This window comes from Pseudophryne corroboree, chromosome 1 (genome assembly GCF_028390025.1).
Source record: "Pseudophryne corroboree isolate aPseCor3 chromosome 1, aPseCor3.hap2, whole genome shotgun sequence".
Taxonomy (NCBI): domain Eukaryota; kingdom Metazoa; phylum Chordata; class Amphibia; order Anura; family Myobatrachidae; genus Pseudophryne; species Pseudophryne corroboree.
In genome coordinates, this window is record NC_086444.1 from 1139334053 (window position 1) to 1139360528 (window position 26476).

General features: G+C 47.9%; 1 long non-coding RNA gene across 1 annotated transcript in view; it reads right to left on the reverse strand.

Annotated features, from left to right (window-relative positions):
* LOC134928455 (uncharacterized) overlaps positions 1-26476 on the reverse strand; it is a 166290-nt gene that overhangs the window by 136158 nt on the left and 3656 nt on the right. The window lies entirely within an intron of this gene.

Sequence of the window (26476 nt, forward strand, 5' to 3'; positions counted from 1 at the left end):
GCCTACACTAATACAGAGATGAATAAGAAAATCAAGTCCAGCAGTGACATACAACCTGGTTGTAGTAGTGGTTCTTCATAGTGAGTTGCCGGCAATTGACCACTCTTGGGCCAATTTGAGGGTTTTAGGTGCCTTTTCGGATGTATCCTCCAATTTCCAGGAATCCAAAAGTTTCAGTCCAGCCTCTGGCGTGGTTATCATATTTGTAACGCCATCACGTCTAACAAGTAGTTTGGTCGGAAATCCCCAGCGATAGAGAATATCAGCTCTCCTTAGTGCTGCGGTCCCCGGATAGAATGAGCGTCGCATAGCCAGAGTAGCCGCTGAGAGATCTCCGTATACTTGTAGATCTCCCAAGGTTGAGGCTGGCAGATCCGGTCGCATAGCTGCCCGCAGGATTTGTTCCTTGACATGGAAATAGTGCATCCTCATCAAAGTGTCTCTCGGAGCGTCCTTCGGGGCGTTTTCAGCCTTCGGGAGGTGATGGATGCGATCAATGAGGAAATCATCGATGGAGTTGGTAGGAAGGAGATTCATGAAGAGGTCTGTCGCAAATTGTTTGAGGTCTGAGTTGGAGACCGTTTCTGGAATGCCGCGGAGTTTTACGTTGTTACGGAGTGACCTGTCCTCGAGGTCACAGGTCTTCCGTCTCAGGTCCGCGACCTCAGCCTGTAGCTCTTCGAGTTGAGTAATCACCTCATTGTGGGACCTCACCACCTCCTCACACTTATTCTCGAGGTGATCTGTACGTTGGCCTATGGCATCGACCATTTGCTGGCAGCATTGTAGCGCCGTCTTAACTTCCATCGTTATGTTATCCTTGAAAGAAGCCAGAAGTTGCCGCATAGAGCCGAGTGTGAGGGGCGCATCGTCATCCAGTTGTGAGAGTTTTGTTTGACTTACACGGGGAGTCATGGACACGTCGTCACGTTATCGGGAGTGCTTGGATTGGGAATCCGATATGGTAGGACCTTTCGGGCCCTGGGAAGCGGGAGACTGTTTGAAGAAAGCGACCGGGCGGACCGGGGTCTGGTCTTTCTGGCATTTAGGCGGCATTATACCGGAAAGTATACCCCACCGCAGTAGTTGTTGACGAGATAAATCGGAAACAGGAGGATAAACAAACTTAGCCAGCTTGATATATGCTAGGAGCGGTATCACAGCGTCAGGAGTGAGGGAGAAATCAGGACATCACGCTGAAGGTTACATCATCATGGCCCAGAAAGAAGAGGGTCTCCCTGCGGCCCCCAACAATCGGGTGCAGTGAAGGGGAGATAATCAGATAAAGATGAAGCAGTGGCGTAAGTTCATCCCAGTTGCCCGGAGGCAAGTTCATCCCAGGTGCCCCCCCCCCTATATTTAGATAGATATATGCATGTATGTGTGCATAGATATATGTGTGTGTGTGTGTGTGTCTTTTATTTTAAATCACACATTTCTTACCAGTCATACCCAGGATTAGAACCCCATGATCTGTTACATTGGAAGCAGGCACCTTACTGATGGAGCTATTTGCTCCTGTACAGGAAGCATGAGAATTGTAACTATGTAAAGTTATGTGTTATTGTCAGAGAAGTAACTTCATATAGTAAAAAGATAGCGGCAGCTATCAATGAACTTAACTGAATGATGTAACAGAATGGGAGGAGAGGTGCACCCTTTCAGAGCAGGAGCCCGGTGGCAGATGACTCCATTGCCTCCCAGAGTTCTGCCTCTGAGATGAAGGGTGAAGACAAGCACCTACGGCTTCCAAATAACGATGCCTGACGTTCCCCCTTTAAAACAGCATAACAGTCACCAAGGGGCGGAGGGACAAAGACGATGCCTCATATGAAGAGGTAAACCAACTGAAGAGCTGAGCAGGGTTGAATAAACTGACCTGTAGAGCAGGGCAATATCACCCCAGAAAGCAGCAGCACCTTATGGTGGCCGTTTGCCAGGTTGTAAAATGGCGCCGCCAGGCTCCAGCCCCTGGCCTCAGCAGTGATGGTGCTGTGTTTCCTCCAGCAACGTTGGTGGTAGCGGTGATCGTCCCGGCAGCCCCGGGACTCCTCCGTATCGTGCGGCAGCGGAGAGCGGAAGGCGGATGCCGGAGGCAGGAAGCAGCGCCCGCCGCGGTCAGGTCAGAGGACGCAGCCGCGCACTCTCTCTCCCGCTTCACCGATCTTCTCAGTGGGCGCTGCGGCTAACAGCAGGGATGCCACACAAGTCGGGCAGGCACGTAGCAGGTGAGGGGGCTGCAGGGGAGGCAAAAGAGGGGCCACCGCCGTCCGCTGTCCCTATTGAGGCCCCGCCCGGGAACCTACATTTTTCTAGCGGCTGCTTCTCTCTGCAGCCCCAGGGTGTACACAAGCAACGTGAGCAGGGCCGGCGCCACCATTAGGCAGCTTTAGGCAGCTGCCTACGGGCGCCGGCCACTGGAAGGCGGCATGCTCCCATTGAATCTGTTTTATTATGTGTGTCTAAGCTGGTCTTGCAGCGGCGCGGGTCCAGCCAGCCGCAGCCGCCACTATTTGTCACCCGTCCCTCACCACCGGCAGTGCTGACACCCATCAGTTGTGCTGCTGGCTGTCCTGTGGGGTGTTGGGCACAAGGGGGCAGTGTGAGGTAGGGGAAGGAGGACAGCAGCGCAGTGGCAGCAGAGAGCCCTGCGTGCAACTCAGTACCAGCAGAAGAGGAGCAGGGGAATACTTACCAGGAGCAGTGGTGACAGGAGGAGCCCAATCTCCGGGGACGCTGGGCTGCTGCAGCACTGCTGGAGGGATGCACTCAGTATTGTAAACGAGGCCACGTCCCTTTAACTTAGGCCACGCCCCTTTTCCACCCATGGACGGCACAAGGGGGATAACAGGGTACGGTCCGGATGTCACCAAGTCCAGGTAACGCCTCTGACCAGGAGAACACCATCATGAGAACACCTCCACCGGGGAATGGGTTTCAGAGAAGACTCCAAGGTATGGCTCATCAGCGTATACCTGAGTAAGTAATCACAGTTGACTTGGGGCTCTAGTATCAGGAAGAACCAGGTGGTGGCACCCCCTCCCTTAGGTGACAAAATCTGCAGCAATGTGTGGCACATGGATATGCAGTGGCATAACTACAGAAGGTGCAGGGGATGCAACTGCTATGGTGCCCAGCCGGCAAGCAATCCCACTGCACCCTTTTGGGGGGGAAAAAAAATCATTTTTATTTTAAATTAGTACTGCCGAGCATCGAATTCGGGAACCAGCAGATTACTTCCTGGAAGGGAGGGTGGGAGGCAGGGTGCAGAGCTACCCTCAATGTGTGACCGGTGTCGCTTGAGAGAACCCAGAAACATACAGTATCTGCAGTAGCCACCGCACTGCGCAGCTGACAGACAGATCGTGTTTAGACAGTGCCACACAGAATCACTGACAGTGAGCCCCCCTTTCCCCTACCATCCGTCCCGTCTGTCTGTCTATGCTCTGGTGTTCTGTCTATGCCACCCCACGTCCGTCTATACCCCCCCACCGTCCGTCTATGCCCGGCCTATCATCAATCTATGCCCACATATGGTTCTTTGTCTATGTCCATCTATCCATCTATGCCTCCATATAGTACTGTGTCCATTTATGCTCCCCCCACCGTCCATCTATCCATCTATGCCAGCCCCCCCGTCCGTCTGTTCATCTATCCATCTATGCCCCCATGGGGTGCTCTGTCCATCTGGGCCCACCTTTTCCATCTATCCATCTGTGCTCTTATATGGTGCTCTGTCCATCCGTTTATGCCCCCCATGTCCGTCTATGACCCATATGGTGCTCTGTCCGTCCGTCTATCCATCTATGCCCCCATATAGTGCTCTGTCCATCCGTCTACACCCCCCATCCGTCTATCCATCTATGCCCCCATATGGTGCTCTGTCCATCCGTCTACACCCCCCATCCGTCTATCCATCTATGCCCCCATATGGTGCTCTGTCCATTCATTCATCTGTCCGTCTATGCCTCCCCCGTCCATCCGTCTGTCTATGCCCCTGGCTGTCCGTCCATGCCCTATATGGTGCTCCGTCTGTCCGTCCATGCCCCTGTCTGTTCATCTATGCTTCACCCCACCAGTCCTGTGCTGTAGTCAGGTAGTGTCTCCCCTGCTCGCTCCTCCTCCCTCTCTCTCTCTCCCTAACACCCTCTCTTGTGCCTCTTTCTCTTTCTGACACTGTCCCTCCCTCACTTTCTTCCTTCCTGACTTTCTCTGACACTGGGGGTCATTCCGAGTTGATCGCTACCTGCCGTTGTTCGCAGCGCTGCGATCAGGCTAAAAAATGGCTTTTATGCCCATGCATATGCACCGCAATGCGCACGCGCGGCGTACGGGTACAAAGGCCTTTGTTGTTTTGCACAGGTTCTACCGAAGTTTTCAGTCGCCCTGGCGGCCGCAAGAAGATTGACAGGAAGGGGGCGTTTCTGGGTGTCAACTGACATTTTACAGGGAGCGTTTGCAAAAACGCAGATGTGTCTGAAAAAACGCAGGCGTGGCTGGGCGTCCGCTAGGCGGGTGTATGACATCAAATCCGGACACGAATAGACTGAAGTGATCGCAAGCGCTGAGTAGGGTCAGAGCTACTCAGAAACTGCACAAACTGTTTTTGCAGAGCTCGGCTGCACATGCGTTCGCACTTCTGCTAATCTAAAATACACTCCCCAGTGGGCGGCGGCATAGCGTTTGTACGGCTGCTAAAACTAGTTAGCGAGCGATCAACTTGGAATGACCCCCCACTGTCTCTCTCTCCCTGACACACTCTCTCCCTCTCTGACACTGTCTCTTCCTCTGACACTATCTCTCTTTCCCTGACACTGTCTCTCTTCCTCTCTCTCTCTCTCTCTCTCTCCCTCCCTGACACAGTCTCTCACCGACTCCCTGGCCAAAATTTACTAAGAATTCGAGTTTGTCCGATTTGTGTTTTTTTTTCTAAGTCCCAATCCGGGAATTCACTAAGCACCAATCTCGGCAGTGTTTGGACTATTCGTAATGGTTTGATTAGCAAAGTTCAGAAATACGAATGAATAGACCATCGGTCAAACACGGCTGTTATTTCATACAATACGGGCATTCACTATTCATTCGTATTTGGGTGTTAGTCTCTGAGCGCTCAAGTGCGGGTCTGTTTTTTTTCCGATTCGTTAAAAAAAGCAGCAAAAAAATAGACCTGCTTTTTCCAGTCGAGTTTGGATAACCATGCACGGATCAATGAGATCTGTGCATGGTTATCTATGGGAAAGGGTCTCTTTAGTATTAAAACTTAAAAAAAATTGCGTGGGGTCCCCCTCCTAAGCATAACCAGCCTCGTTCTCTTTGAGCTGGTCCTGGTTGTCAAAATATGGGAAAAAAAATGACAGGGGTTCCCCCATATTTCATTAACTAGCACCGGGCTCTGCACCTGGTCCTGGTTCCAAAAATACGGGGGACAAAAAGCGTAGGGGTCCCCCGTATTTTTGAAACCAGCACCGGGCTCCACTAGCCAGGTACATAATGCCACAGCCGGGGGACACTTTTATACTGGTCCCTGCGGCCCTGGCATTACATACCCAACTAGTCACCCCTGGCCGGGGTACCCTGGAGAAGTGGGAACCCCTTAAATCAAGGGGTCCCCCCTCCATCCACCCAAGGGCCAGGGGTGAAGCCCGAGGCTGTCCCCCCCATCCAAGGGCGGCGGATGGGGGGCTGATAGCCATGTGTAAAAAATGTGAATATTGTTTTTAGTAGCAGTACTACAAGTCCCAGCAAGCCTCCCCCGCAAGCTGGTACTCGGAGAACCACAAGTACCAGCATGCGGTTGAAAACCTGGCCCGCTGGTACCTGTAGTACTACTACTAAAAAAATATCCCCCAAAAAACAGGACACACACACCGTGAAAGTATAAGTTTATTACATACATGCACACCTCCAATCATACATACTTACCTATGTTCCCACGAGGCTCGGTCCTCTTCTCCATGTAGAATCCTTGGGGGACCTGTGAATAAAATTATACTCACATAATCCAGTGTAGATTGTGTCCAAAGTATAATCCACGTAATTGGCAAAACAAAAAAACGGAAACCCGACCACGCACTGAAAGGGGTCCCATGTTTACACATGGGACCCCTTTCCCCGACTGCCAGGACCCCCCCTGACTCCTGTCAAAGAGGGTCCCTTCAGCCAATCAGGGAGCGCCACGTCGTGGCACTCTCCTGATTGGCTGTGTGCTCCTGTAGTGTCTGTGAGGCAGCACACGGCAGTGATACAATGTAGCGCCTATGCGCTCCATTGTAGCCAATGGTGGGAACTTTGCGGTCAGCGGTGAGGTTACTTTCGGTCAACCGCTGACCGCAAAGTTCCCACCATTGGCTACAATGGAGCGCATAGGCGCTACATTGTATCTGTGCCGTGTGCTGCCTCACAGACACTACAGGAGCACACAGCCAATCAGGAGAGTGCCACGACGTGGCGCTCCCTGATTGGCTGTAGGGACCCTCTTTGACAGGAGTCAGGGGGGGTCCTGGCAGTCGGGGAAAGGGGTCCCATGTGTAAACACGGGACCCCTTTCAGTGCGTGGTCGGGTTTCCGTTTTTTTGTTTTGCCAAGTACGTGGATTATACTTTGGACACAATCTACACTGGATTATGTGAGTATAATTTTTTTCACAGGTCCCCCAAGGATTCTACATGGAGAAGAGGACCGAGCCTCGTGGGAACATAGGTAAGTATGTATGTATGGAGGTGTGCATGTATGTAATAAACTTATACTTTCACGGTGTGTGTGTCCTGTTTTTTTGGGGGTATTTTTTTAGTAGTAGTACTACAGGTACCAGCGGGCCAGGTTTTCAACCGCTTGCTGGTACTTGTGGTTCTCCAAGTACCAGCTTGCGGGGAAGGCTTGCTGGGACTTGTAGTACTGCTACTAAAAACAATATTCAAATTTTTTACACATGGCTATCAGCCCCCCATCCGCCGCCCTTGGATGGGGGGGACAGCCTCGGGCTTCACCCCTGGCCCTTGGGTGGCTGGAGGGGAAGGGGACCCCTTGATTTAAGGGGTTCCCAGTCCTCCAGGGTACCCCGGCCAGGGGTGACTAGTTGGGTATGTAATGCCAGGGCCGCAGGGACCAGTGTAAAAGTGTCCCCCGGCTGTGGCATTATGTACCTGGCTAGTGGAGCCCGGTGCTGGTTTCAAAAATACAGGGGATCCCTACGCTTTTTGTCCCCCGTATTTTTGGAACCAGGACCAGGCGCAGAGCCCGGTACTGGTTGATGAAATATGGGGGAACCCCTGTCATTTCCCCCCCCATATTTTGTCAACCAGGACCAACACAAAGAGCCCGAGGCTGGTTGTGCTTAGGAGGGGGACCCCACGCAATTTTTTTCTGATTTTTAACGACTTTAAACACCTTTTTAAGGTACACAATGAAGCCCTGCACGGATCTCACAGATCCGGCCGGGATTACTTGTGTTTTGTCAGGCAGTGTTTTACTCATCACTCCCGTAAAACACTGCCTAACTGTTATGATTCCCGTACTCCAGACCAGATGAGATCTTATGGCAGAGGTCTGAGTACTGGAAAGATATGCTGGTTACGGGAACAGGGAAGCCTAGTAACCCCTGGTGCCCTAACTCCGTTGTCTCGCCCGTGTTATCAGAAATCCCCTGCGAGACTATGGTTGCTTGAGCCCATGGCAGCCGCGTTCGAAGGGCGGATTATGTCTGCCCAACCCCGATGCCCCCTCAGGTCTTAATGGGAGACAAAGGGAAATCCGAGACAGGGTGATAACAAGGGGCCCTCTGACTAAGCAACCAGGCCAGGGGTTACAAGCTATCTAACTTAACCAAAAGTATGTGCGGACAAACCGCCAGGGAAAAGGACAACCAAAGATCCACTGATCCGTTACTCCTATCCAGCACCGCTGGATACCAGAGTGGACTTGTGGGAGCGGAATCCTCCGCAAAAGCTCCGGAACACAATAAAACTAAATAATAAATAGTAAGCGGTCAAGCCGCAACACACGGCTACGCCGCGACTCACGAACACCACAGGATGTTAAAGGTGCTCGGTAGGACTCCAGGAATAGATGACAAATTCCGAGTACTGGATCACTGAGGACAGGAACAACCGAATTGAGCAGGACTGGAAACTCTCTGTAACTGACACAGCCAACAGGAAGCTAACACCGGCGTCTGTGAGAAGTCCTGAGAGTGCTTTTATTAGGAAACCCTCCAATCCGGATCCAGACAGGGTAATCATAATTATGCCGTGCAGCTGCATGCTGCACGGCCAGGATACAATTTGACCTGATTAATTAGACCTAGCAACGGGGAACGCGGTCCGACAGTGGCGTCCCCGTTGCTATGGTCTAAGCGGCTCCGTGCGCCCGGCGTCTAGCGTTGCTAGGGAGCCGGCGGCTGTCTGCCTGCGGCGTCCCTAGTTGCTAGGCGCCGGGCCGCACTGACGGGCGGACCCTCGGCGCCTAACAGTACCCCCCCCCTTGAGGAGGGGTCAAGAAACCCCTAAGGCCAGGTTTTTGAGGAAATTCTCGAAAAAATGCCCTTTTGAGCCTCGGGGCATGGAGATCCTCGTCCAGGACCCAAGACCTTTCTTCTGGACCATAACCTCTCCAATGTACCAAAAAATAAAGCCGATCCCGGGACAACTTGGAATCGAGAACCTTCTCCACTAAGAACTCCTGCTGACCCTGTACGTCTATTGGTGATTTCCCCTGAGAGATCTTGCGAGGAAATTTACTGGACGAAACATATGGTTTTAACAAGGAGCAATGGAAGGTATTTCCGATCCGTAAAGTTTTTGGTAACCGTAACCGGAAAGCCACTGGATTGACTTTTTTGATAATATGAAATGGTCCAATAAATTTAGGACCCAATCTGGCTGAGGTTTGTCGAAGTTTAATGTTGCGAGTCGACAACCATACCCTATCTCCAACTTTAAAAGTGCACGGCCGCCGGAGCCTGTCAGAAAAATTTTTCTCCCGAAATGCCGCTTTTCTGAGAGCCAGGTGCACTTTTCTCCAAATGAGTTTGAGATGAGAGGTCAAGGTCAGTGAGGAGACAGAGGAATGTTGAAAAAAGGAATTAGCTCTGGGGTGAAAACCAAAAACTGTAAAAAATGGAGATACATTGGTGGAGGAATGACAGGCATTGTTGTAAGCAAACTCTGCTAACGGAAGAAACTCAGACCAGTCATTTTGGAGTTTGGCCGAGTACAAACGCAAATATTGTTTTAATGATTGATTGACTCGCTCAGTCTGCCCGTTGGATTGGGGATGGTAGCCAGACGTTAAAGATAATTTCATCTTCAATGAGGCACAAAAAGACTTCCAAAATTGTGCAATGAATTGTGGACCCCGATCAGAAACAATATCAGTGGGTAACCCATGGAGTCTGAAAACATGGCGGAGGAACAAGACTGCCAATCCCTGGGCAGATGGCAATCGGGGAAGAGCAATAAAATGGGCCATTTTGCTAAAACGGTCCACTACCACCCATATGACTCGGCATCCGGCTGACAGAGGAAGGTCCACCACAAAATCCATGGAAATATGAGACCATGGCCTAAGAGGAACATTCAAGGGCAAAAGTTGACCGATAGGCAAGGAACGGCGAACCTTATGCTGTGCACAGACCTGACAAGAAAAAACAAATTCCTTAATGTCTTTGGAAAGACCAGGCCACCATACCGAGCGGGAAACTAATTCAAAAGTTTTGGCGATCCCCGGATGCCCGGCAACTTTGCTATCGTGAAACTCCGTCAAAACCGTTGCTCTCAAAAACTCGGGGACAAAAAGACGACCAGCAGGAGTATTACCAGGAGCTTGATGTTGAAGCTGCTTCAACTGGGTAAATAAATCCTGTGTGAGGCCTGCCCGAATGACTGAAGACGGAAGTATGGGAGTAACAGGACTGTTGTCTTGAACTGGAAGAAAACTGCGTGACAGGGCATCTGCCTTGGTATTCTTGGAACCTGGCCTGAAGGTGATAATGAACTTGAAACGAGTAAAAAATAAAGCCCAATGAGCTTGCCGGGCATTCAGCCGTTTAGCTGATTCAATGTATTGAAGATTTTTGTGATCAGTCAAAACCGAAATGGTATGAGTGGCTCCTTCAAGCCAATGTCTCCACTCCTCGAAAGCCCATTTAATAGCCAGTAATTCCCGGTTACCAACATCGTAGTTGGATTCAGCAGATGAGAATTTCCTGGACATAAAGGCACAAGGATGTAATTCCAGGGAATCCGGATCTTTCTGAGACAGGATAGCCCCTACTCCAACCTCCGAGGCATCGACCTCAACAATGAAAGGCAATTCTGGGTTGGGATGTCTGAGGACAGGGGCTGAGACAAAGGCTTGTTTCAAGGCCTGAAAAGACAACTCCGCTTCACGTGACCAGTTGGTAGGATCTGCTCCCTTTTTAGTCAGTGCCACAATGGGAGCAACTAGGTCAGAGAAAGAGTGAATAAATCTTCTATAGTAATTCGCAAACCCTAAAAAGCGCTGAATTGCTTTTAAATTGGTGGGTTGCGCCCAACTAAGGATGGCTTGGAGCTTCTTTGGTTCCATACAGAATCCCCGAGGGGAAATAATGTACCCTAAAAAGGATACCTCCGTGACATGAAATTCACACTTCTCCAGCTTGGCATATAGGTGATTTTCACGTAATTTTTTTAGAACCTGACGCACCTGGGTAACATGTTGTTCTATAGAGTCAGAATATATCAAAATATCGTCTAAGTAGACTACAACGAATCTTCCAAGAAATTCACGGAGCACATCGTTAATGAGATCCTGGAAAACTGCCGGAGCGTTGGACAGGCCGAATGGCATAACCAGATACTCATAGTGGCCTGACTGAGTACTGAATGCCGTTTTCCACTCATCCCCTGACTTGATTCTGATGAGGTTATATGCTCCTCTTAGGTCAATCTTAGAAAAAATCACAGCCAAACGTAGCTGATCAAAGAGGACAGAAATCAGCGGCAAAGGGTAAGTATTCTTTACTGAGATTTTATTCAAGGCTCTAAAGTCAATGCAAGGTCTGAGTGATCCATCCTTCTTCTCCACGAAGAAGAAGCCTGCACTTAAAGGGGATTTAGATGGCCTGATAAATCCTTTCCCTAGGCTTTCTTTAACATACTCATTCATGGCCACAGTTTCAGGTCCGGACAATGCATATAACCTTCCCTTAGGCAAAGTGGCACCAGGAATTAACTCAATAGCACAATCATAAGGCCTATGGGGAGGCAGAATATCCGCATTGCCCTTGGAAAATACATCAACAAAATCCTGGTATTCCACAGGAATGGGTGCGGGAATGACAGCAGCAATTCTGATGGGAAGCGTAATACATTCTTTATTACAGATGGTACCCCATTGTAAGATCTCCCCCAACTGCCAATCAATGATGGGATTATGAAAGGCCAGCCAAGGGTGACCCAGAACCACAGGAACTGCTGGGCAATGGGTAAGGAAAAACTCAATCTTTTCAGAATGCAGAGCTCCTACCGAAAGAAGAACAGAAGGTGTACAGAGAGAAATAACCCCATTGGACAAGGGACTCCCATCTAAACCATGCATGGTGATACACCTACCCAAGGCTAACTGAGGAATACCTAAGGCCTTGGCCCATGTTAAATCCATAAAGTTCCCTGCAGCTCCACTGTCCACAAAAGCCGAGACCGAGGAACAGAGGCTGCCAAAGGAAACTTTAGCTGGAACTAACAGTGAATTATTTGAGGAGATAAGCTGTAAACCAAAGTGAACCCCCTCACAACTCACTTGGTCGAGGCGTTTCCCGACTTGTTCGGACAACTACGGGCAAAATGTCCCTTACCCCCACAGTATAAACAAAGACCAGAATTTTGCCTTCTGGTTCTTTCTTCAGGAGACAGTTTGGAGAGGCCTATCTGCATGGGCTCCTCAATGTCCACAGGAATGGAAAGAACACAAGGAGTAGACCCGACAGATGCTCCTTTTTCAGCCCTCCGCTCCCTGAGACGACGATCAATCTTAATAGAGAGCTCCATGAGTTTATCGAGAGTCTCAGGAGCGGGATACTGAAGGAGACTGTCTTTTATAGACTCAGATAAGCCGAGGCGAAACTGACTGCGCAGGGCTGGGTCATTCCATCCACAGTCGTTCGACCAACGGCGAAACTCCGTACAATAAATCTCTGCGGGATTCCTACCCTGTCTGAGAGCACGCAACTGACTCTCGGCGGATGCCTCTCTATCAGGGTCGTCATACAAAAGCCCTAAGGACCCCAGAAAGGCGTCTACAGACAATAAAGCTGGATCGTCTGTCTTTAAACCAAAAGCCCAGGTCTGAGGATCCCCCTGTAGCAGAGAAATAATAATTCCTACCCGCTGAGATTCCGTACCTGAGGAGACTGGTCTTAAACGAAAATACAGTTTACAAGACTCTTTAAAATTAAAAAACTGCTTTCTATCCCCAGAAAAACGGTCAGGCAGATGCATTTTTGGTTCAGGAATGACCCTCGGGGAAGTCCGGCACAGATCTTCCTGTGACCTCACCCGAAGGGACAGATCCTGAACCATCTGAGTAAGCTCTTGAATCTGGCTAACTAAAAGCTGGCCCGGATTTGGCCCAACACCGGTGGGATTCATGAGGCTGACAAATCTCCCAACTGAATAAGGGAAAAAAGTAACTCCTGTTAATTTTAAATTTTAGTATGGCCGGTGTTAATGTTATGATTCCCGTACTCCAGACCAGATGAGATCTTATGGCAGAGGTCTGAGTACTGGAAAGATATGCTGGTTACGGGAACAGGGAAGCCTAGTAACCCCTGGCGCCCTAACTCCGTTGTCTCGCCCGTGTTATCAGAAATCCCCTGCGAGACTATGGTTGCTTGAGCCCATGGCAGCCGCGTTCGAAGGGCGGATTATGTCTGCCCAACCCCGATGCCCCCTCAGGTCTTAATGGGAGACAAAGGGAAATCCGAGACAGGGTGATAACAAGGGGCCCTCTGACTAAGCAACCAGGCCAGGGGTTACAAGCTATCTAACTTAACCAAAAGTATGTGCGGACAAACCGCCAGGGAAAAGGACAACCAAAGATCCACTGATCCGTTACTCCTATCCAGCACCGCTGGATACCAGAGTGGACTTGTGGGAGCGGAATCCTCCGCAAAAGCTCCGGAACACAATACAACTAAATAATAAATAGTAAGCGGTCAAGCCGCAACACACGGCTACGCCGCGACTCACGAACACCACAGGATGTTAAAGGTGCTCGGTAGGACTCCAGGAATAGATTACAAATTCCGAGTACTGGATCACTGAGGACAGGAACAACCGAATTGAGCAGGACTGGAAACTCTCTGTAACTGACACAGCCAACAGGAAGCTAACACCGGCGTCTGTGAGAAGTCCTGAGAGTGCTTTTATTAGGAAACCCTCCAATCCGGATCCAGACAGGGTAATCATAATTATGCCGTGCAGCTGCATGCTGCACGGCCAGGATACAATTTGACCTGATTAATTAGACCTAGCAACGGGGAACGCGGTCCGACAGTGGCGTCCCCGTTGCTATGGTCTAAGCGGCTCCGTGCGCCCGGCGTCTAGCGTTGCTAGGGAGCCGGCGGCTGTCTGCCTGCGGCGTCCCTAGTTGCTAGGCGCCGGGCCGCACTGACGGGCGGACCCTCGGCGCCTAACACTAACATTACGAATCACATCGACATCGGAAAAAACTAATTGGGAAAAGTCGGCAGCTTAGTGAATGATCGTATCAGGATTCAAAAAGTTGCAGTAAAATGCACCCGATACCATTCGAGTTCAAACACCCTTCAAAACGGCAAAAAACACGAATCTTTGTAAATATACCCCCCTGTCTCTACCTCTTTCTCTCCCTGAAACTCACTCTCTCTTCCCTATTTCTCTCTCCCTCCCTGCCTCCCTCCCTCCATGATACTATCTCTCTCACTCCTGCTCGCACTCCCCCCTTTCTCTCTCTGGCACCCTTTCTGTCTCTCAGATGCCATCTCTCTCTCCCCTCTCAACACTTTCTCTATTTCTCCCTGACACCCTCTCTCTCTAGCTCCTCTCTCTCCTTCTCTCATTCCCTCTTTTTTTATGAAATCCTCTCTTTCTTGCTCCTCTCTCTACTTCTCTCCCTGACACCCTCTTTGTCTCTCACTCTCCTCTCTCTCTCCTAAGGGACATTGTAGTGACAATGACGGGGAGGGAACGGGGGTTTTCAGGTTTTTGCAATGGGGCCCACTAACAGCAACATGACTCCGCTATAAAATGCACAGGAACACAATAATCCCTGCTATCATAGTCATAAGGAGTTATGCACAGTGACAGCACTGATCCCTGCCACATAGTCGTAGAGATGTATGCACGGGGATAGCAATGACTCCTGACACCATAGTCCTAGATATGTATCCACAGAGACCAGGGCAGCTTTAGGCAGCGTTACATAGTTGCATAGGGTGCGGGGATCTGGGGGGTTCCCCACTGTTTCACCTGAAGGGCTGAAAGAGGGTATTGCTGTGTGTGTGTGTGTGTGTGTGTGTGTGTGTGCGCGCGCGCGTGTGTGAAGGGGTGGGGGGGAGTAGGCTGAAGTTTTGCCTAGGGTGCCAAGAAACCTTGCACCGGCCCTGAATGTGAGTTAGGCTTCTTTTATGTTTCCCCGGTTACATTTTCCCAGCAGTGATCGGCAGCATGGCAGGCACTCAGCGAGGGAACCAGGAAGCAGAGGGACCTGTGAGCGTCAGCTGCTAGAAGATTCTCTTCCAGCAGTCACACAGTCACACAGACAAGTGGTTAATCAGACAGCTTTAGCCACACCCACAAATGTGTACAAAGGGTATCTCATAGGATAGTTATGCTTGCCATTGTGTATGAATTCACCTATCTGAAATCTGGATTTCTGTTACCTAGGAAACTGCAACCCAATTACAAAAGTGCAAAACATTTCCACAACCCCAGAATGATACAAGATAGAGAAGCACCACCCTGCTTTACTGGACATTGGTCACACAATGTGTATCATTAAGCTTTGTGATATATACTGTAGGCTCCTCAGGGCTGCCATCAAAAATTGTGGGGCCCAGGACTGACAAAATAGACAGGTTAAAAAAAACAAATTATATATAAACACTGCTCAAAAAAATAAAGGGAACACTAAAATAACACATCCTAGATCTGAGTGAATTAAATATTCTTATTAAATACTTTGTTCTTTACATAGTTGAATGTGCTGACAACAAAATCACTAACCCATGGAGGTCTGGATTTGGAGTCACCCTCAAAATTAAAGTGGAAAAACACACTACAGGCTGATCCAACTTTGATGTAATGTCCTTAAAACAAGTCAAAATGAGGCTCACTAGTGTGTGTGGCCTCCACGTGCCTGTATGACCTCCCTACAACCCACACAAGTGGTTCAGGTAGTTCAGCTCATCCAGGATGGCACATCAATGTGAGCTGTGGCAAGAAGGTTTGCTGTGTCTGTCAGCGTAGTGTCCAGAGCATGGAGGCGCTACCAGGAGACAGGCCAGTACATCAGGAGACGTGGAGGAGGTCATAGGAGGGCAACAACCCAGCAGCAGGACCGCTACCTCCGCCTTTGTGCAAGGAGGAACAGGAGGAGCACTGCCAGAGCCCTGCAAAATGACCTCCAGCAAGCCACAAATGTGCATGTGTCTACTCAAACGATCAGAAACAGACTCCATGAGGGTGGTATGAAGGGCCGACGCCCACAGGTGGGGGTTGTGCTTACAGCCCAACACCATGCAGGACGTTTGGCATTTGCCAGAGAACACCAAGATTGGCAAATTCGCCACTGGCGCCCTGTGCTCTTCACAGATGAAAGCAGGTTCTCACTGAGCACATGTGACAGACGTGACAGAGTCTGGAGACGCCATGGACAATGTTCTGCTGCCTGCAACATCCTCCAGCATGACCGGTTTGGCAGTGGGTCAGTAATGGTGTGGGGTGGCATTTATTTGGGGGGGCCACACAGCCCTCCATGTGCTCGCCAGAGGTAGCCTGACTGCTATTAGGTACCGAGATGAGATCCTCAGACCCCTTGTGAGACCATATGCTGGTTCGGTTGGCCCTGGGTTTCTCCTAATGCAAGACAATGCTAGACCTCATGTGGCTGGAGTGTGTCAGCAGTTCCTGCAAGATGAAGGCATTGATGCTATGGACTGGCCCGCCCGTTCCCCAGACCTGAATCCAATTGAGCACATCTGTAACATCATATCTCGCTCCATCCACCAATGCCACGTGGCACCACAGACTGTCCAGGAGTTGGCGGATGCTTTAGTCCAGGTCTGGGAGGAGATCCCTCAAGAGACCATCCGCCACCTCATCAGGAGCATGCCCAGGCGTTGAAGGGAGGTCATACAGGCACGTGGAGGCCACACACACTACTGAGCCTCATTTTGACTTGTTTTAAGGACATTACATCAAAGTTGGATCAGCCTGTAGTGTGTTTTTCCACTTTCATTTTGAGGGTGACTCCAAATCCAGACCTCCATGGGTTAATACATTTGCTTTCCATTGATAATTTTTGTGTGATTTTGTTGTCAGCACATTCAACTATGTAAAGAACAAAGTATTTAATAAGAATATTTCATTCACTCAGATCTAGGATGTGTTGTTTAAGTGTTCCCTTTATTTTTTTGAGCAGTGTATATATATATATATATATATATATATATATATATATATAAAACAAAAGTGAGAACAGGCGCCTCCTAGTGTAATATTTTATGTACAAAATGATGACCTCCACCCTTGGTATCACCCAAGTGAATTCAAGGTGTACCGTAAATGGTGGAATTCCAACCCCCTGTTTGAATAGCACAGTGCCACGATTTAAATGTACGATAGGATATGTTGTCATCAATAGTATCCTGGTGACGCTTCTCCCCGCAGAAGGCGGGAGAGCGGGAACGTGAGCGGTGACTGAGAGCCCAGCAGCGGCGGGGAGTGAGGTGTATGTGGAACACTGCGTCCTGTCAGAGATACTGGAGGATAAGATTTCATTGGAATTAAAGAAAATTTTTACTACCATCTGTTTTTCGACAATCCGAAGCGCAATGTGAGGTAAAAAAAAAAACCCGGGGAGAAGCACCATCAGGATACTATTGATAAAAACATATCCTATCGTACATTTAAATCGTGACACTGTGCTATTCAAACAGGTGGTTGGAATTTCACCATTTACGGTACACCTTGAATTCACTTGGGTGATACCAAGGGTGGAGGTCATCATTTTGTACATAAAATATTACACTAGGAGGCGCCTGTTCTCACTTTTGTTTTCCAGATTCTAAAAGGTTAGCCTGAACAGCGAACCACTGGAGAAAAGGACTGCTACCCCATAGAGAAAGAAACGGGGGAGTGTATTAGAAAACATAAGACGTCCAACTACCACAAAAGGAAACAGGATATTCTCTGAGCTGTGAGGAAGGAGTAGCGCCAATTACCACCTACATCTTTTTCATATATATATATATATATATATATATATAGAGAGAGAGATAGATAGATATATAGATATATTCAATGAAAATACATATAAATATATATATAAAAAATTCTTATGCATATACGGAGCAAGACCATATTTTGCCCATTGCACCATATTAAGTGCCCACAGTAATGCTCCTAACACCCTATTATGCCCCCACATTAATGCCCTTGTCACCATATTGTGCCCACACAGTAATATTGCAAGTACCTGCTCATTGTCAGGGGTTCTGCTTGTTGTCAGGGGATTCACCCCTGGCCGCCGCTGCCGCAGTTGGTCTGCCGTTCGCGCCTGCCTCCCTCGAAACTAGAGCCTCCTCTAGTATCTTTAGTAACTGTCTCCTCTGAGGCTGCTGCCATTTTGGGAGGAACATTTTCAATAGAGAACGGTGGCGGATGGACGGCCCGTCCATCCGTCACCATCCGCCACCGTTCTCTATTGAGGCCCTCCCCTGTCTCTCAGAGAGGCCGGGCCCAAGACAGCTGTGCCCCCAGTACCCCCCTGATGGCTGTCCCTGAGGTTTTCCTACAGATGTCCAGAAATGTATTTACTTGTTCTTTAATGTTATTTTCTAAGAAAACAATATAGATCTTAATTCAAATAAAGGAGAAACAAATCTACTGTGCTATACTTTTTTTTTTTTTACATTTGTTTCAGTGTTTTATAATACAAAGTTGTCTTTCAACATTATACTTATATAGACATTAATAATTACTTTAAAATACTACAAACTGACAATAAAATAGGGTTCTCCATGTTTAGCATAAAATGAGCATGTTTTGTAGTCTCAGTTCTTATATCAACAACATGCCATCTATTTGATCAAGTTACTGTAATGTTGCCTAGATATCTTTTTGACACCTTCCGTTATTACTGTCAAACATTAATTTTGTCTCTACTCAATGTGGGTTGTCGTTTTACTATATGCGTATTAGCTGTTCTTTTTGTCCTCTCTTGCTGTGCCGTAGCTCCAGGAGAATGACTTTCAAATAAGTTCAATGTAATTAATAATAATATCACTCATGCAGAATTTGATTTGAAGTCAATGCTAAACTTTAAATGTCAATGCTCTGCGTTTATGCTACGTATATGTACACAGTACTGTATATGCAATTATAATCAGAATGCATAGGTTTAGACCTATTTGTCTTTTATAGCTCTGCTTGTCAATTACATGGTAACCTTAAATTGGTTTAGCAAACCTCAATTTGTTTTGTAGGTGTCGTTTTATAGCTGCCGTTTTCTTTAAATGCACTACAGCGCGCGATCAGCAATAGACTGCGCATGCGTATGCACCGCAAAGCGCACGCACGTCAGCCAACAAGAACGGGCATCGCCGGACAGCGACAGGATGGTGCGAAAATTGCAATCGCACAGCCATTCGCATGCTGATTGACAGGAAGAGGACGTTTGTAGGTGGTAACTGACCGTTTTCTGGGAGTGTCAGGGAAAACGCAGGCGTTCCCAAGCGTTTTCAGGGAGGGTGTGTGACGTCAGCACAGTCCAGCAGCAGCGGCGGGTGCACCGTCACTTGTTACAGCACAGGCTCCTGGGACAGAGAGCGGGGATTATTAGATCTACACTAAAAAGGTCTACAGTCAATAGGTCTACCGCTAATGGTAGACATGCATTAGGTCGACAGGGTGAAAAGGTCGACATAGCATAGGTAGACAGTAGGAAAGGTCAACAGGGTGAAAAGGTCAACAGGGTTATAAGGATGACATGTAAATGGTCGACACAAGATAGGTAGACACAAATTCTTTTGGGGGGAGATGTTTTGTCACTTTTCTGCCACAAACAAGCCCCTAGTTTTGAGGCCTCTCTCCCAACCCACTACCTTAAGCCTTGGCCATCTATGCCTCACTTACTTCCTACCATCAGGCCGCCTTTCTCTTGCTCGCAACTCATGTCACCTGTCTGTCTCCCCCATCCCCTTGATTATCAGTTCCTTGGAGCAGGGCCCTCTTCCCTCCTGTTCCCACAACCCTCTTCTCTCACACTTCAATTACAACCTACACAGGGCCGGTTCAAGGGCGCTCTGCGCCCCGGGCAGGAAATGGGGCGTTGTCTAATACAGGGGGCGTGGTCAATTACGCCCCCTGTACATTAAAAGCGCCGCTTGAATGCTGAGCGGTGCGCGATGACGTCATCGCGCACCGCACAGCAAAAGGTCCTCTCCACGAAGGGAAACTAGACGCTATGAGTCTAGTTCCCTTCGTAGAGAGGACCTTTGCTGTGCGGTGCGCGATGACGTCATCGCGCACCGCTCAGCAAAGTTACTCTCCAGGAAGGGAAACTAGACGCATAGCGTCTAGTTCCCTTCAGGAGGCGGATGGGGACGCGGACGGGGATGGGGACGGGGACGGCAGCGGAGGCGGACAGGGACACAGCGGGCAGCAGTGGCGGATCTTGCCACGGTGCGGCGCCCTCCGGATTGCGCCAGCGCCCTCCGGAAGGCGGCGCCCCGGGCAAAAGTCCTGCTTGCCCGTGGCAAGATCCGCCACTGAACCTACATAGCGAATCTCTATACCTGTATCTCCTCTTGCTCATCACTGTTTATCTCTGTCAGTGGCTGCCTGCCCCTAGTAGTATGACGACTACTCCTTTGCTTCCTTTCATATCGGCTGTAGTTCGAACTAAGAATTGTTTTACTGTAATGTTAAGTTCTGTGTACCCTGTATTCAGGGCCGGTGCCAGGGTGTTCGGAGCTCCCTGCAAACAATAAATTTGCACCCTCCCTCCCCTACATGATAAAGGGACAGTATGAGCCAAAAGGGCGTGGTCTCACATGGAAGGTGCATGGCCACACAATAGTGCCCCTAATTAAAATTATGCCACACAGTATCACAATCTTATTCACATTATACCACACGTAGTGCCCCTGATTCATACTGCACCAAATAATAGTGTACCTTATTCACATTGCGACACACAGTAGTGCTCCTTATACACACAGATCGCCCACAGTAGTCATGCCACACAGAACGCCAACAGTAGTAGTGCCACACAAAATGTCCACACTAATAGCGCCCCTTACACATAATGCCCACAGTAATAGCGCCCCTTACATATAATGCCCAGAGTAATAGCGCCCCTTACACATAATGCCCACAGTAGTTGTGCCACACATAATGCCCACAGTAATAGTGCTACATAGAACGCCCACAGTAATAGCGCCAAAGTGCAGCAGGGAAGAGGGGGAGGAGAAAAGAGGGAGGGAGCCAGAGGGGACGAGCTGGAGACCTGTACTAGAGCCGCGCTTCACGCTACCTGCATCTGTCATACAGTGTGACAGACACATTGGCAGCTGGCAGCCAGCAGCAACAGCACAGCGGGGCGCCTACCTGTTTGGCAGGAGCTGCCGAGCAGGTAGCGCCAGCTCTGCCTGTATTGTTCTAATGTCTGCCGTATGTACGCTGCTGCACCCTATAAGTAACATGTAATAATAATAATAATAATAATAATACTAATAATATTAGGGTAGCTTGTGCCATATGTGGTAGTAGTGTAGCCTCTGTCATGAGTGGTAGTAGTGTAGCCTGTGGTAGTAGTGTAGCCTGTGCCATGAGTGATGGTAGAATAGCCTGTGCCATGAGTGGTAGTAGTGTAGCCTGTGGTAGTAGCGTAGCTTGTGCCATGAGTGGTAGTAGAATAGCCTGTGCCATTAGTGGTAGTAGTGTAGCCTGTGGTAGTAGCGTAGCTTGTGCCATGAGTAGTAGTAGAGTAGCCTGTGCCATGAGTGGTAGTAGTGTAGCTTGGGTTGGTAACGTGTACCGCCAGCATACCGACCTCAGGATCCCGGCAGCAGAATGCCGGCTGGGGGCAAGCGCAATAAATTATTGCTGCGCTTGCCACATATCGAGCTTGTTGGCTCGCTGCAATCGCCACAAGTTCTATTTCCACTCTATGGGTGTAGTGGATACCCACAAGTGGGAATAGACCCTGTGGGTCGGCATTCCGTCGACCGGAATTTTGAGCGATGCGGATTCTGGCATCGGCATAGTGAGCACTGGGATCCCGAGCGCCGGTCACATAACCGCATCTCATGTAGCTTGTGCTAATGAGTGGTGGTAGTAGTGTAGCTTGTGCCATGAGTGGTAGTAGTGTAGCTTGTGCGGTGAGTGGAAGTAGTGTAGCTTGTGCCATGAGTGGAAGTAGTGTAGATTGTGCCATGAGTGGTAATGTAGCTTGTTTCATAGATGTTAGTAGTGTAGCTTGTGCCATGAGTGGTAGTAAGGTAGCTTATTCCATGGGTGGTAGTAGCATAGCCTCTGCTATGAGTGGTAGTAGCGTAGCTTATGCTGTGAGTGGTAGTAGGGTAGCTTGTGCCATGAGTAGTAGTAGTGTAGCTTGTGCGGTGAGTGGAAGTAGTGTAGCTTGTGTCATGGGTGGTAGTAGCGTAGTTTGTGCCATGAGTGGTAGGAGCGTAGCTTGCGCCATGGGTGGTAGTAGAGTAGCTTGTGCCATGGGTGGTAGTAGGTTAACTTGTGCGATGAGTGGTAGTAGCGCAGCTTGTGCGATGAGTGGTAGTAGCGTAGCTTGTGCCATGAGTGGTAGTAGCGTAGCTTGTGCCATGAGTGGTAGGAGCGTAGCTTGTGCCATGAGTGGTAGGAGCGTAGCTTGTGCCATGAGTGGTAGGAGCGTAGCTTGTGCCATGAGTGGTAGTGGTCTAGCTTGTGCCATGAATACCTATATTCTTATTTTTAGTTCTGCAGCTATTCAGATAAGACTGACCATTCAAATACATCACTTTCTCCTACTGTACATTCAAGTCTAGGGTTGTAAGAAAAAAAATCTATATCCTCGTATTTTGTACTGAAAATGCAGTCTTTGGAAAAAGCAAGCTATGATGTATGTGGGTACTGCACAGAACAACTACTGATATGAATGTTGGCATGTGAGGAGACCAATAGTGCTGAAATAGGCTCAGCCATATTGGCGAAAATGTATGGGCTCAAAATGGGGTGTGACCAAAATACAGAGTCATGTTTATCAAAGTTTATTTTCCAGAATCTGGTAACCTTAATATTATTTGGTAATGTCGGGAATGGTAAATAGGGTCCATCGCAGGAGTGGGTGACACAATTGCCAGTATATTTCCCAGAAATGGCTGCAAGGCATGCAAAATGGGATGCGGTTACTATATATTCTTGCAAAATATCTTGTGACAACAACAAGGCATCTGAGGTAAAAGAAGATAAACACATCCGAATCAATAAAGAAATTACACTGCACTGTTCCTGTCACAAAACCATTTCCAATGCTGTAATCTGTTTCTTGGTGTCAGCTGCGAACAATATAACAACATTGATCTGATTGGTTGACTAGATATTTCTATCATAAGATGCATCAAAATTAAGGTTGACTACATTGAGTCTGATTTCTAAAAGGCAGATTTTCTAGGCTTGGAAAGAAAACATAATGCAATATATAGCAGATAGCATATATGTGGTAGGGAATATAGAATGTAAGCTCCTCTGGGTCAGGAACTTACGTGAATGAATAACGTATTCTCTGTAAAGCGCTGTGGAATATGTGTGTGCTATATAAACTGTTATTAAATAATTTGTTGCAATTAGCGAACATTTTAAATATATAAATGTTTGAGCCTGGCCTGCGCCCACTCTCCCCAGTAACATCTTCTCTGTAGGCACAGCAATGTGTCAGACCTGCAGCGCTGACAATGCAAGTACCGTACATGGATTTGTTTTCTGAATATTGATAGAATGAGACCCACACATGAAAACACATACTTCACGCAATCTGCGGGGTTGGCAATGGGAGTACCATCAATTAAATACTGAAAATATAAAGGTAGGGCCCGGGTCTGATGATTGGCACAAAGAAATATATATAATATAGTTACCGCTGGTTTAAAATCAAAGCAAAATGTACAGTATATGCATTGTATTAAATTATCCAAATACCAAGCAAAACACAATTATTGCCTACCTAATGTAGTTCCAGTTTGACCTCCAAATTGGACAGATAATTGTATCGGTCACAAACAAGGATTTCTACATATGCAGTGTAGAGGCACACAATGTAGAGACTTTTAGGAGTCTATGGGGTCTAATCATGAAGCAGTGATAAGAGTGGAGAAGTTGCCAATGGCAACCAATCAGCATTGAAGTAACATATATCAAGTGCATTCTATAAAATTTATATGTAGCAGCTGCTTCATAAATAGACCCCTATGTACTAAGCTTTGGAGAGAGATAAAGTGGACACAGATAAAAGACCAGAATACAAGTTGTTATCCTCCGTGTGGAGCGCTTCACAAATAAACTGCAGCTGTTTCCCTTTATCTATGGCAGATCAGCTCACACTGCCCAAATATGGAATATGGGAAAAAGGGATTAGATCAAAGAGAGTCACAGCGCTGTTTCTAATTTACTAAATCTCACAGGAGAATGTACTGTCCAAATTCTTCACATATAGGAAGGACACTATTCCACATCCGTATAGGTAAAAACGATCCTTACTTTATTTTCAACATCCATTAAAAAGTCTCTTTGAACAGGCACAGGGCAATTCCGGCAAGAGAAGCGGTACAAGTGTCCGTCCTTAGATCACGGACCCTCCAGGCGCTGCAGACGCCACCACACTCCTCCGCTCTCCCCCGTTCGTTGCTCCCTGCTGCACACGGATAATGATCTAAGGACGGCTAGCGGTGCATGGATAACATTTACGGGAGAGCAAATCCCGTAATAGGAAGCACCGCGATTAACAACGGCGTCCTAAGGGTCTGGTGAGCTCCACTGAGTACATTTAAAATCAAACACTTGTACCGCTTCTCTTGCCGGAATTGCCCTGTGCCTGTTCAAAGAGACTTTTTAATGGATGTTGAAAATAAAGTAAGGATCGTTTTTACCTATACGGATGTGGTATAGTGTCCTTCCTTCCTATATGTGAAGAATTCGGACAGTACAGATAAAAGACCAGCCAATCAGCTCCTAACTGCCATTTTACAGGCTGGGTTTGAAAAATGACAGTTAGAAGCTGGTTGGTTGATAGTTTATCTCTCTTCACTTTATCTCTTTATCTCCAAGACTCATCTGGCAAACTTCCGCTCCCCGGCTGCCGGCTCCCTAGCAACCAGGGATATTGGCCAGTGCAGTGGAAGTTGTTGTGATGGAGACATATGGAACGTGCAGTGGGACATCTGCACGGAGTATGTAATTAAGGGAGGCGTGGCTGTGTGTGTTGGGTGATTGGCTCATGCATCCTTTATGTCCTGTGTCTGCCTCTCATTCCTTGCTGGTCAAAGTTCTGGGTTGCAGCGAAGGCCCTTGTCTCTCTGTGCTAATCCTTGTTTGTGGGAATTCACTCTGTTTTCTGTATTGTTAAATATACGCCTGTCGTAATTTCACTAGCTTTTCTTATATCCCTGGCATTTTCCTCTTCAGTACTTTCTAGTCTTCATCTTTTGTTTTTTTTCTGGGTCTTTCTCTTTACCAGCATTGATTTGGATCACTCGGGGTTGAGCTCGTACTACCACAGTGGCGTAAGTCCTTGTAGCATCCCAGTACCGGAACGCCTTATGGCAAAAGTGGCTATTATAGGCACGAAGACCCACTAGTGAGTTTTACAATTCTCATTCTTGGGTGTACAAGGGTCACTGCCAAGAAGATCTTTGGCAAACCCATCCTTCTTGGAAAGAAGATTCTACAGTCGCAACAGTTGATTGGTACTTTATCTCCATCCACTATATTTCTCCAAGGCTTAGTACATAGACCCTACAGACCCCCAAATTTCCACCAAGGACCACTGCAAGGAAGTATAGGCGTGGCTGGCAGAAGTCTGCAGGTCATGGCCCTCTATCTCCCCTCTGGTGTGTTACTATCTGGGATTTGAAGCAGTGACAGAACTTACCGCCTTGCTGTCCCTTAGGCAGGATCTCCTCCTCTTTGTCTAGTGAAACAATGTTTTACAGGTATTCAAAACTCATATGTCCAGCTATTCTTTATAGTTATTGGCAGATCACTAATGTGTTTGGCTGTAGTGGGAGGTGTATGAGCTACAAACACAGTGACATCCACCAAGTACATTTAGTGTGTGGGACGTCTTGATGTCATGTAAAGCAATGCAAACTAAACCAAAAAGGAATACTACAGAGACATTTTATACTTTCTTCTATTTGGTCATTTTTACTTTTGTCATTTATTTATCCATTTAATTATATTTACTGCCGTGCACTGCACATACAGTATACATACCCTGAAACAGATATTCCTCATTTCTTTGTAATATTTATTTCAAATGGTGCTGAAAACCTCTATTACCTGTATCATGTCTGTAATTGTATTGATAAATTGTCCAGCACTGTGGGTGTGGATCATTGGGTTGACCAGAATTAGGTCAACTGCATATGTTCAACATGCAAGAGGTCGACTTGGTCAGAAGGTCGACAGGGTCAATAGGTTGACGTGTAAAAGATAGACAGTACAATAGGTCGACAGGTACAAAAGGTCAACAAGCTTAAAAGGTCGACATGGAAATGGTCAACACAAAACAGGGCGACACCTTTTTTTTGTTTCTTGGGTGTCTTTTTCTATGTTAAACCACGTGTGACCGCAAGTAGTTTACTGTGTCCCCTCATGTGGCTCGCTTTGCTCGCCATGCTTCAGGCAAGGTGCCTCTCTGCCCTCGGTACAGGTTACTATTCCCAATCGTAGTCCACATGGATAGTAAAAAGTAAAAAAAAAAAACTAAGAAAACTTGTGACGATGATATGTGTGCCGACTTTTGTCATGTAGACTTTTTGTACCTGTCAACCTTAATCACTGTCGACCTTTTCGATGTTGACCTTTTGACCATGTCAACATTTTGTACCTGTCGACCTATTTACTGTTGACCTATCATGCCAATTCCCCACACCAGGTTATAACTCTCTTCTTCTCTCCCCACCCCTCCCCCCTCTTTAATGCTCTGATTTATCTTTTTCTCATTATCATCACTCTTTCCACCA